Below are 7,500 nucleotides of genomic sequence, written 5' to 3' on the forward strand. Positions count from 1 at the left end.
TAATTGCGCAACTTCTCAATTATTTTTCAAATTTGGTATGTTTCCAAAATAATTGTATCCCGTTTTATAGCGGAAATGTTGGACAACATCATGAGGGCTGGAGCTACCTTTTTACATAGAATTAGCATACAGGTAGTGTGTTCATGGGTAATAAATCGACTTTCACATGTAATGCAGTACAGAGAATATTGAGTCCTTCAAGAGGCATGAAAGAAAACCATTATTGTGTTGATTGTTCTCTCCACCTCCCTGCAACAGACACAGGATGGATGAATTAAAGTTATCCTACCAGACATAGGAGTCCTGAATGGGCCCACCAGTCTTATATATCTCGCCTGATCGAGCCTGATCGAGCGATGAGCGTGGTATCATGTTGCAAGTGGCTGCATGGCTTAGCTTACTAAATGCAAATGCATAAGAGTAATATTCTTAGCATTCCTAGAGCCTACGGCCACACCACACTGAATGCACCCGATCTCGACTGATCTCGGAAGTTAAGCAGTGTCAGGCCTAGTTAGTACCTGGATGGGAGACCGCCTGGGAATACCAGGTGCTGTAGGCTTTTTTGTGCTCCAAGTTCAGGAAGTGAGCCCTTTCTCAATTGCCTTTTAAAACTGCAAGGTCTAGCCGACTAGATGCTTAAAAGTACAAAACTCACTAGGCCCAGAGCCTACGGCCACACCACACTGAATGTGCCTGATCTCGTCTGATCTCAGAAGCTAAGCAGTGTCGGGCCTAGTTAGTACCTGGATGGAAGACCGCCTGGGAATACCAGGTGCTGTAGGCTTTTTTGTACTCCAAGTTCAGGAAGTGAGCCATTTCTCAATTGCCTTTCAAAACTGCAAGGTCTAGCCGACTAGATGCTTAAAAGTACAAAACTCACAAGAACCAGAGCCTACGGCCACACCACACTGATTGCGCCCGATCTCGTCTGATCTCGGAAGCTAAGCAGTGTCCGGCCTAGATAGTACCTGGATGGGAGACCACCTGGGAATACCAGGTGCTGTAGGCTTTTTTGTGCTCCAAGTTCAGGAAGTGAGCCATTTCACAATTGCCTTTCAAAACTGCAAGGTCTAGCCGACTAGATGCTTAAAAGTACAAAACTCACTAGGCCCAGAGCCTACGGCCACACCACACTGAATGTGCCCGATCTCGGAAGCTAAGCAGGGTCAGGCCTAGTTAGTACCTGGATGGGAGACTGCCTGGGAATACCAGGTGCTGTAGGCTTTTTTGTGCTCCATGATTAGTAATTGCACAACTTCTCAATTATTTTTCAAATTTGGTATGTTTCCAAAATAATTGTATCCCGTTTTATAGCGGAAATGTTGGACAACATCATGAGGGCTGGAGCTACCTTTTTACATAGAATTAGCATACAGGTAGTGTGTTCATGGGTAATAAATCGACTTTCACATGTAATGCAGTACAGAGAATATTGAGTCCTTCAAGAGGCATGAAAGAAAACCATTATTGTGTTGATTGTTCTCTCCACCTCCCTGCAACAGACACAGGATGGATGAATTAAAGTTATCCTACCAGACACAGGAGTCCTGAATGGGCCCACCAGTCTTATATATCTCGCCTGATCGAGCCTGATCGAGCGATGAGCGTGGTATCATGTTGCAAGTGGCTGCATGGCTTAGCTTACTAAATGCAAATGCATAAGAGTAATATTCTTAGCATTCCTAGAGCCTACGGCCACACCACACTGAATGCACCCGATCTCGTCTGATCTCGGAAGTTAAGCAGTGTCAGGCCTAGTTAGTACCTGGATGGGAGACTGCCTGGGAATACCAGGTGCTGTAGGCTTTTTTTGTGCTCCATGATTAGTAATTGCGCAACTTCTCAATTATTTTTCAAATTTGGTATGTTTCCAAAATAATTGTATCCCGTTTTATAGCGGAAATGTTGGACAACATCATGAGGGCTGGAGCTACCTTTTTACATAGAATTAGCATACAGGTAGTGTGTTCATGGGTAATAAATCGACTTTCACATGTAATGCAGTACAGAGAATATTGAGTCCTTCAAGAGGCATGAAAGAAAACCATTATTGTGTTGATTGTTCTCTCCACCTCCCTGCAACAGACACAGGATGGATGAATTAAAGTTATCCTACCAGACATAGGAGTCCTGAATGGGCCCACCAGTCTTATATATCTCGCCTGATCGAGCCTGATCGAGCGCTGATCGAGCGATGAGCGTGGTATCATGTTGCAAGTGGCTGCATGGCTTAGCTTACTAAATGCAAATGCATAAGAGTAATATTCTTAGCATTCCTAGAGCCTACGGCCACACCACACTGAATGCACCCGATCTCGACTGATCTCGGAAGTTAAGCAGTGTCAGGCCTAGTTAGTACCTGGATGGGAGACCGCCTGGGAATACCAGGTGCTGTAGGCTTTTTTGTGCTCCAAGTTCAGGAAGTGAGCCCTTTCTCAATTGCCTTTTAAAACTGCAAGGTCTAGCCGACTAGATGCTTAAAAGTACAAAACTCACTAGGCCCAGAGCCTACGGCCACACCACACTGAATGTGCCTGATCTCGTCTGATCTCAGAAGCTAAGCAGTGTCGGGCCTAGTTAGTACCTGGATGGAAGACCGCCTGGGAATACCAGGTGCTGTAGGCTTTTTTGTACTCCAAGTTCAGGAAGTGAGCCATTTCTCAATTGCCTTTCAAAACTGCAAGGTCTAGCCGACTAGATGCTTAAAAGTACAAAACTCACAAGAACCAGAGCCTACGGCCACACCACACTGAATGCGCCCGATCTCGTCTGATCTCGGAAGCTAAGCAGTGTCGGGCCTCGTTAGTACCTGGATGGGAGACCGCCTGGGAATACCAGGTGCTGTAGGCTTTTTTGTGCTCCAAGTTCAGGAAGTGAGCCATTTCTCAATTGCCTTTCAAAACTGCAAGGTCTAGCTGACTAGATGCTTAAAAGTACAAAACTCACTAGGCCCAGAGCCTACGGCCACACCACACTGATTGCGCCCGATCTCGTCTGATCTCGGAAGCTAAGCAGTGTCGGGCCTAGTTAGTACCTGGATGGGAGACCACCTGGGAATACCAGGTGCTGTAGGCTTTTTTGTGCTCCAAGTTCAGGAAGTGAGCCATTTCACAATTTCCTTTCAAAACTGCAAGGTCTAGCCGACTAGATGCTTAAAAGTACAAAATTCACTAGGCCCAGAGCCTACGGCCACACCACACTGAATGTGCCTGATCTCGGAAGCTAAGCAGGGTCAGGCCTAGTTAGTACCTGGATGGGAGACTGCCTGGGAATACCAGGTGCTGTAGGCTTTTTTGTGCTCCATGATTAGTAATTGCGCAACTTCTCAATTATTTTTCAAATTTGGTATGTTTCCAAAATAATTGTATCCCGTTTTATAGCGGAAATGTTGGACAACATCATGAGGGCTGGAGCTACCTTTTTACATAGAATTAGCATACAGGTAGTGTGTTCATGGGTAATAAATCGACTTTCACATGTAATGCAGTACAGAGAATATTGAGTCCTTCAAGAGGCATGAAAGAAAACCATTATTGTGTTGATTGTTCTCTCCACCTCCCTGCAACAGACACAGGATGGATGAATTAAAGTTATCCTACCAGACATAGGAGTCCTGAATGGGCCCACCAGTCTTATATATCTCGCCTGATCGAGCCTGATCGAGCGATGAGCGTGGTATCATGTTGCAAGTGGCTGCATGGCTTAGCTTACTAAATGCAAATGCATAAGAGTAATATTCTTAGCATTCCTAGAGCCTACGGCCACACCACACTGAATGCACCCGATCTCGTCTGATCTCGGAAGTTAAGCAGTGTCAGGCCTAGTTAGTACCTGGATGGGAGACCGCCTGGGAATACCAGGTGCTGTAGGCTTTTTTGTGCTCCAAGTTCAGGAAGTGAGCCCTTTCTCAATTGCCTTTTAAAACTGCAAGGTCTAGCCGACTAGATGCTTAAAAGTACAACATTCACTAGGCCCAGAGCCTACGGCCACACCACACTGAATGCGCCTGATCTCGTCTGATCTCAGAAGCTAAGCAGTGTCGGGCCTAGTTAGTACCTGGATGGGAGACCGCCTGGGAATACCAGGTGCTGTAGGCTTTTTTGTACTCCAAGTTCAGGAAGTGAGCCATTTCTCAATTGCCTTTCAAAACTGCAAGGTCTAGCCGACTAGATGCTTAAAAGTACAAAACTCACTAGGCCCAGAGCCTACGGCCACACCACACTGAATGCGCCCGATCTCGTCTGATCTCGGAAGCTAAGCAGTGTCAGGCCTAGTTAGTACCTGGATGGGAGACCACCTGGGAATACCAGGTGCTGTAGGCTTTTTTGTGCTCCAAGTTCAGGAAGTGAGCCATTTCACAATTGCCTTTCAAAACTGCAAGGTCTAGCCGACTAGATGCTTAAAAGTACAAACTCACTAGGCCCAGAGCCTACGGCCACACCACACTGAATGCGCCCGATCTCAGAAGCTAAGCAGGGTCGGGCCTAGTTAGTACCTGGATGGGAGACCGCCTGGGAATACCAGGTGCTGTAGGCTTTTTTGTGCTCCAAGTTCAGGAAGTGAGCCATTTCTCAATTGCCTTTCAAAATTGCAAGGTCTAGCTGACTAGATGCTTAAAAGTACAAAACTCACTAGGCCCAGAGCCTACGGCCACACCACACTGATTGCGCCCGATCTCGTCTGATCTCGGAAGCTAAGCAGTGTCGGGCCTAGTTAGTACCTGGATGGGAGACCACCTGGGAATACCAGGTGCTGTAGGCTTTTTTGTGCTCCAAGTTCAGGAAGTGAGCCATTTCACAATTGCCTTTCAAAACTGCAAGGTCTAGCCGACTAGATGCTTAAAAGTACAAAACTCACTAGGCCCAGAGCCTACGGCCACACCACACTGAATGCGCCCGATCTCGGAAGCTAAGCAGGGTCAGGCCTAGTTAGTACCTGGATGGGAGACTGCCTGGGAATACCAGGTGCTGTAGGCTTTTTTGTGCTCCATGATTAGTAATTGCGCAACTTCTCAATTATTTTTCAAATTTGGTATGTTTCCAAAATAATTGTATCCCGTTTTATAGCGGAAATGTTGGACAACATCATGAGGGCTGGAGCTACCTTTTTACATAGAATTAGCATACAGGTAGTGTGTTCATGGGTAATAAATCGACTTTCACATGTAATGCAGTACAGAGAATATTGAGTCCTTCAAGAGGCATGAAAGAAAACCATTATTGTGTTGATTGTTCTCTCCACCTCCCTGCAACAGACACAGGATGGATGAATTAAAGTTATCCTACCAGACATAGGAGTCCTGAATGGGCCCACCAGTCTTATATATCTCGCCTGATCGAGCCTGATCGAGCGATGAGCGTGGTATCATGTTGCAAGTGGCTGCATGGCTTAGCTTACTAAATGCAAATGCATAAGAGTAATATTCTTAGCATTCATAGAGCCTACGGCCACACCACACTGAATGCACCCGATCTCGACTGATCTCGGAAGTTAAGCAGTGTCAGGCCTAGTTAGTACCTGGATGGGAGACCGCCTGGGAATACCAGGTGCTGTAGGCTTTTTTGTGCTCCAAGTTCAGGAAGTGAGCCCTTTCTCAATTGCCTTTTAAAACTGCAAGGTCTAGCCGACTAGATGCTTAAAAGTACAAAACTCACTAGGCCCAGAGCCTACGGCCACACCACACTGAATGTGCCTGATCTCGTCTGATCTCAGAAGCTAAGCAGTGTCGGGCCTAGTTAGTACCTGGATGGAAGACCGCCTGGGAATACCAGGTGCTGTAGGCTTTTTTGTACTCCAAGTTCAGGAAGTGAGCCATTTCTCAATTGCCTTTCAAAACTGCAAGGTCTAGCCGACTAGATGCTTAAAAGTACAAAACTCACAAGAACCAGAGCCTACGGCCACACCACACTGAATGCGCCCGATCTCGTCTGATCTCGGAAGCTAAGCAGTGTCGGGCCTCGTTAGTACCTGGATGGGAGACCGCCTGGGAATACCAGGTGCTGTAGGCTTTTTTGTGCTCCAAGTTCAGGAAGTGAGCCATTTCTCAATTGCCTTTCAAAACTGCAAGGTCTAGCTGACTAGATGCTTAAAAGTACAAAACTCACTAGGCCCAGAGCCTACGGCCACACCACACTGATTGCGCCCGATCTCGTCTGATCTCGGAAGCTAAGCAGTGTCCGGCCTAGTTAGTACCTGGATGGGAGACCACCTGGGAATACCAGGTGCTGTAGGCTTTTTTGTGCTCCAAGTTCAGGAAGTGAGCCATTTCACAATTGCCTTTCAAAACTGCAAGGTCTAGCCGACTAGATGCTTAAAAGTACAAAACTCACTAGGCCCAGAGCCTACGGCCACACCACACTGAATGTGCCCGATCTCGGAAGCTAAGCAGGGTCAGGCCTAGTTAGTACCTGGATGGGAGACTGCCTGGGAATACCAGGTGCTGTAGGCTTTTTTGTGCTCCATGATTAGTAATTGCGCAACTTCTCAATTATTTTTCAAATTTGGTATGTTTCCAAAATAATTGTATCCCGTTTTATAGCGGAAATGTTGGACAACATCATGAGGGCTGGAGCTACCTTTTTACATAGAATTAGCATACAGGTAGTGTGTTCATGGGTAATAAATCGACTTTCACATGTAATGCAGTACAGAGAATATTGAGTCCTTCAAGAGGCATGAAAGAAAACCATTATTGTGTTGATTGTTCTCTCCACCTCCCTGCAACAGACACAGGATGGATGAATTAAAGTTATCCTACCAGACATAGGAGTCCTGAATGGGCCCACCAGTCTTATATATCTCGCCTGATCGAGCCTGATCGAGCGATGAGCGTGGTATCATGTTGCAAGTGGCTGCATGGCTTAGCTTACTAAATGCAAATGCATAAGAGTAATATTCTTAGCATTCCTAGAGCCTACGGCCACACCACACTGAATGCACCCGATCTCGTCTGATCTCGGAAGTTAAGCAGTGTCAGGCCTAGTTAGTACCTGGATGGGAGACCGCCTGGGAATACCAGGTGCTGTAGGCTTTTTTGTGCTCCAAGTTCAGGAAGTGAGCCCTTTCTCAATTGCCTTTTAAAAATGCAAGGTCTAGCCGACTAGATGCTTAAAAGTACAACACTCACTAGGCCCAGAGCCTACGGCCACACCACACTGAATGCGCCTGATCTCGTCTGATCTCAGAAGCTAAGCAGTGTCGGGCCTAGTTAGTACCTGGATGGGAGACCGCCTGGGAATACCAGGTGCTGTAGGCTTTTTTGTACTCCAAGTTCAGGAAGTGAGCCATTTCTCAATTGCCTTTCAAAACTGCAAGGTCTAGCCGACTAGATGCTTAAAAGTACAAAACTCACTAGGCCCAGAGCCTACGGCCACACCACACTGAATGCGCCCGATCTCGTCTGATCTCGGAAGCTAAGCAGTGTCGGGCCTAGTTAGTACCTGGATGGGAGACCACCTGGGAATACCAGGTGCTGTAGGCTTTTTTGTGCTCCAAGTT

General features: G+C 46.7%; 19 non-coding genes and 5 pseudogenes across 19 annotated transcripts; all 24 read left to right on the forward strand.

The window, feature by feature from the left end:
- The first annotated feature begins 443 nt into the window (after positions 1–443).
- On the forward strand, positions 444–562 carry LOC138538196 (5S ribosomal RNA). Its single transcript, XR_011286304.1, has one exon. It is a non-coding gene; the product is annotated as a 5S ribosomal RNA (ribosomal RNA).
- A 106-nt stretch (positions 563–668) lies between these two features.
- On the forward strand, positions 669–787 carry LOC138539434 (5S ribosomal RNA). The gene has a single exon (XR_011287501.1). It is a non-coding gene; the product is annotated as a 5S ribosomal RNA (ribosomal RNA).
- Positions 788–893: 106 nt separating this feature from the next.
- Positions 894–1,012, forward strand: LOC138541424 (5S ribosomal RNA). The gene has a single exon (XR_011289431.1). It is a non-coding gene; the product is annotated as a 5S ribosomal RNA (ribosomal RNA).
- A 106-nt stretch (positions 1,013–1,118) lies between these two features.
- On the forward strand, positions 1,119–1,227 carry LOC138545934 (5S ribosomal RNA; annotated as a pseudogene).
- A 463-nt stretch (positions 1,228–1,690) lies between these two features.
- On the forward strand, positions 1,691–1,809 carry LOC138537498 (5S ribosomal RNA). Its single transcript, XR_011285631.1, has one exon. It is a non-coding gene; the product is annotated as a 5S ribosomal RNA (ribosomal RNA).
- Positions 1,810–2,284: 475 nt separating this feature from the next.
- Positions 2,285–2,403, forward strand: LOC138538197 (5S ribosomal RNA). The gene has a single exon (XR_011286305.1). It is a non-coding gene; the product is annotated as a 5S ribosomal RNA (ribosomal RNA).
- Positions 2,404–2,509: 106 nt separating this feature from the next.
- Positions 2,510–2,628, forward strand: LOC138539435 (5S ribosomal RNA). Its single transcript, XR_011287502.1, has one exon. It is a non-coding gene; the product is annotated as a 5S ribosomal RNA (ribosomal RNA).
- A 106-nt stretch (positions 2,629–2,734) lies between these two features.
- Positions 2,735–2,853, forward strand: LOC138549735 (5S ribosomal RNA). The gene has a single exon (XR_011293508.1). It is a non-coding gene; the product is annotated as a 5S ribosomal RNA (ribosomal RNA).
- A 106-nt stretch (positions 2,854–2,959) lies between these two features.
- On the forward strand, positions 2,960–3,078 carry LOC138547473 (5S ribosomal RNA). Its single transcript, XR_011291312.1, has one exon. It is a non-coding gene; the product is annotated as a 5S ribosomal RNA (ribosomal RNA).
- A 106-nt stretch (positions 3,079–3,184) lies between these two features.
- LOC138546991 (5S ribosomal RNA) lies at positions 3,185–3,293 on the forward strand (annotated as a pseudogene).
- A 463-nt stretch (positions 3,294–3,756) lies between these two features.
- LOC138548680 (5S ribosomal RNA) lies at positions 3,757–3,875 on the forward strand. Its single transcript, XR_011292472.1, has one exon. It is a non-coding gene; the product is annotated as a 5S ribosomal RNA (ribosomal RNA).
- Positions 3,876–3,981: 106 nt separating this feature from the next.
- LOC138538827 (5S ribosomal RNA) lies at positions 3,982–4,100 on the forward strand. The gene has a single exon (XR_011286913.1). It is a non-coding gene; the product is annotated as a 5S ribosomal RNA (ribosomal RNA).
- Positions 4,101–4,206: 106 nt separating this feature from the next.
- On the forward strand, positions 4,207–4,325 carry LOC138537146 (5S ribosomal RNA). The gene has a single exon (XR_011285292.1). It is a non-coding gene; the product is annotated as a 5S ribosomal RNA (ribosomal RNA).
- Positions 4,326–4,430: 105 nt separating this feature from the next.
- On the forward strand, positions 4,431–4,539 carry LOC138544077 (5S ribosomal RNA; annotated as a pseudogene).
- Positions 4,540–4,645: 106 nt separating this feature from the next.
- On the forward strand, positions 4,646–4,764 carry LOC138547475 (5S ribosomal RNA). Its single transcript, XR_011291314.1, has one exon. It is a non-coding gene; the product is annotated as a 5S ribosomal RNA (ribosomal RNA).
- Positions 4,765–4,870: 106 nt separating this feature from the next.
- Positions 4,871–4,979, forward strand: LOC138544915 (5S ribosomal RNA; annotated as a pseudogene).
- Positions 4,980–5,442: 463 nt separating this feature from the next.
- Positions 5,443–5,561, forward strand: LOC138538198 (5S ribosomal RNA). The gene has a single exon (XR_011286306.1). It is a non-coding gene; the product is annotated as a 5S ribosomal RNA (ribosomal RNA).
- Positions 5,562–5,667: 106 nt separating this feature from the next.
- Positions 5,668–5,786, forward strand: LOC138539436 (5S ribosomal RNA). Its single transcript, XR_011287503.1, has one exon. It is a non-coding gene; the product is annotated as a 5S ribosomal RNA (ribosomal RNA).
- A 106-nt stretch (positions 5,787–5,892) lies between these two features.
- On the forward strand, positions 5,893–6,011 carry LOC138549736 (5S ribosomal RNA). The gene has a single exon (XR_011293509.1). It is a non-coding gene; the product is annotated as a 5S ribosomal RNA (ribosomal RNA).
- A 106-nt stretch (positions 6,012–6,117) lies between these two features.
- Positions 6,118–6,236, forward strand: LOC138541240 (5S ribosomal RNA). The gene has a single exon (XR_011289251.1). It is a non-coding gene; the product is annotated as a 5S ribosomal RNA (ribosomal RNA).
- A 106-nt stretch (positions 6,237–6,342) lies between these two features.
- On the forward strand, positions 6,343–6,451 carry LOC138545935 (5S ribosomal RNA; annotated as a pseudogene).
- A 463-nt stretch (positions 6,452–6,914) lies between these two features.
- LOC138548681 (5S ribosomal RNA) lies at positions 6,915–7,033 on the forward strand. The gene has a single exon (XR_011292473.1). It is a non-coding gene; the product is annotated as a 5S ribosomal RNA (ribosomal RNA).
- Positions 7,034–7,139: 106 nt separating this feature from the next.
- Positions 7,140–7,258, forward strand: LOC138538839 (5S ribosomal RNA). The gene has a single exon (XR_011286925.1). It is a non-coding gene; the product is annotated as a 5S ribosomal RNA (ribosomal RNA).
- A 106-nt stretch (positions 7,259–7,364) lies between these two features.
- LOC138544735 (5S ribosomal RNA) lies at positions 7,365–7,483 on the forward strand. The gene has a single exon (XR_011290741.1). It is a non-coding gene; the product is annotated as a 5S ribosomal RNA (ribosomal RNA).
- Positions 7,484–7,500: the final 17 nt, after the last annotated feature.

This window comes from Ambystoma mexicanum, unplaced genomic scaffold, assembly GCF_040938575.1.
Source record: "Ambystoma mexicanum isolate Mex_15411 unplaced genomic scaffold, UKY_AmexF1_1 Mex_scaf10, whole genome shotgun sequence".
Classification (NCBI taxonomy): Eukaryota; Metazoa; Chordata; class Amphibia; order Caudata; family Ambystomatidae; genus Ambystoma; species Ambystoma mexicanum.